Genomic DNA, 2,124 nt, shown 5'->3' on the forward strand with positions numbered 1-2,124 from the left:
GCTCCTTCTGTTGTATGAATGAGACTAACTTCTGGTTTTCTGCCCCTCCCTGAACAGAACAGACTCATCCCTCTGCTGATGACATCATGCTCCTGGATTTTCTCCCATACTATATTTCAAAAGCAACGTTTGTCTACCATATGCAGTATTGAGACTACTGATACTTGAATATGGGAGGTAAAAACAGAAATCCAGTTAAAATATTGATGTGCCATACTATGTGTATAAAACAGTCGTGTGTTTACACAACAGTTTCCAGGATTGCTCATGAGCATGGAAAATATTTGGCTCTTGCTCTCCATTGGTTCATTTATTGTTTTAGGGCAGTAATCTTTCCATGTCTGGATGGCTGCAAGATCCTGCAGCTGAGAGTTATTACCTGTAATTGCGAAAGCTTTAATCACTTTGAACTGGGTTACATGAGAGCATTCTTGTTCTAGGAAATAAAGAGAATATAGCTAAATATTGGACTCTATTAATTCAAGACAACAGACAGTGAGTAAAAGTTAAATATAATGGGATAATTAATTGCCTTGGCAGTTGCTCAGGGTTATTGCTAGCACTTTCTGGGGGAAAAAAGTCTTACCCCATGACTTTACTGATAAATTGCTGACCTTTTCCAAGAATTTATTGCATTTTCCCACCCTAGTGGCAAAGCTAAAGCTGTCTTTGAATTTCCAGGCTTGGAAGATGGCAGTAGTCCTTGGCTTTTTGACAATGATCTACAATTTTGTGTGTTAGTGTTTGAGCAGGAGTCCCTGTGTGAATGGGTGGCTTAGACTATTGACCATGCAACTGCAAGCAGCTATGTTCAGATGAAGAGCAACTGTTAAAGTATGCCTGTTTGTATGTGCATGCTGGGCAGGCTCCTCAAAGAAGCTTTACTTATCTACTCCCCCTGAAAACTCAGTGTTTTCCAAAGGTTCACTGATTATATTCAGTGACTGAAGAAACTGGGATACTTTATCTAAGACACTAATTATTTTCCTTTTCCTTGCTCTGTACTGAGCCTGATCCTCCTAAATAAATTGCATATGGACAGTTTTCTATCAGCTGTGAGCTTTTTGTATCATCACTGAGCTTCAGCTGCTTGGCATGTATTTTGGTTTAAACAACTATCGATTTTGGTCAGAATTTTTCTGGGATGAGAAAGTCTTTTTTCTTCCACATGTTTCTGGCCATTCAAAACAAAATCCATTGCATTTATTTTAAAATCTTTTTTCTCTAATTCATAAAGACATGTTTCCCTTCCTACAACTAAATAATTTTAGTATTTTCTTTTTCTTATTGCAAGGGGGTGTTGAATTAATCAGAATTTAGAATGTGTATGAGCTACTGAAGGGCTGTATAATGGGTTTAGTCCTGAAAGGCTTTTTAAAGAGTAAAATGTTGACTACAGATGCACAGAACCACAACAGAGAAGCAAAGACAGTGCTGATGGAAATATTTGCAGCTTACTTAGCAGGGGAAAACCCCTTTTGTTTGAAAACTGGATCCTCTATGCATGGTATCGTACAGATACACAGTCAGAATCAAACTTCTTCAGTTTTGTGAAATGGGCAGGATTCATCTTTGGAAGCAGCAGAGTGAATCTCAAGCTATCCCTTTGCAAGTACATACAGAAAACCACAATGAGCAATGGATACTGTGATGCTCTTTTAACAGTAAAACTATCATCAACTGAGTAGCCAGAAGTTGAATATGCACTGAATGAGACTAAGGAAGTGACACTGGATGACATGACACTGATTACTGACCAAGGAATGAACAAAGCAAGCAAGGGGCTCTGCTTTTCTGTACCTTTGATAGGTCAGCTCATGCTGCAGCAGGCAATGTTGGGGTGAAAAAATGTTAATATGTATAATGGGAAAGTAGTGACTTTTATCTGTGCTTCTAGAAATATTGGAGGGAGTGTCACTGTGACTACAACTCTTGGCCCTTCTTTCTCTAGCTTTAATGACAATTTGGCCATACCTCCAAGAAGGGGATTATAACCTCCACAAGGAGCTGGCAGTGTAATCCTATTTAGATTTATCCCCATGGTAATGCTTGGCATATCTCTGCTGCTCAGTTTCAACTCTACAGCTCTTCACTGCATTTCCAAACAGTATTAGGAATGTATGT

The sequence above is a fragment of the Melopsittacus undulatus genome, chromosome 4 (assembly GCF_012275295.1).
Source record: "Melopsittacus undulatus isolate bMelUnd1 chromosome 4, bMelUnd1.mat.Z, whole genome shotgun sequence".
Lineage (NCBI taxonomy): Eukaryota > Metazoa > Chordata > Aves > Psittaciformes > Psittaculidae > Melopsittacus > Melopsittacus undulatus.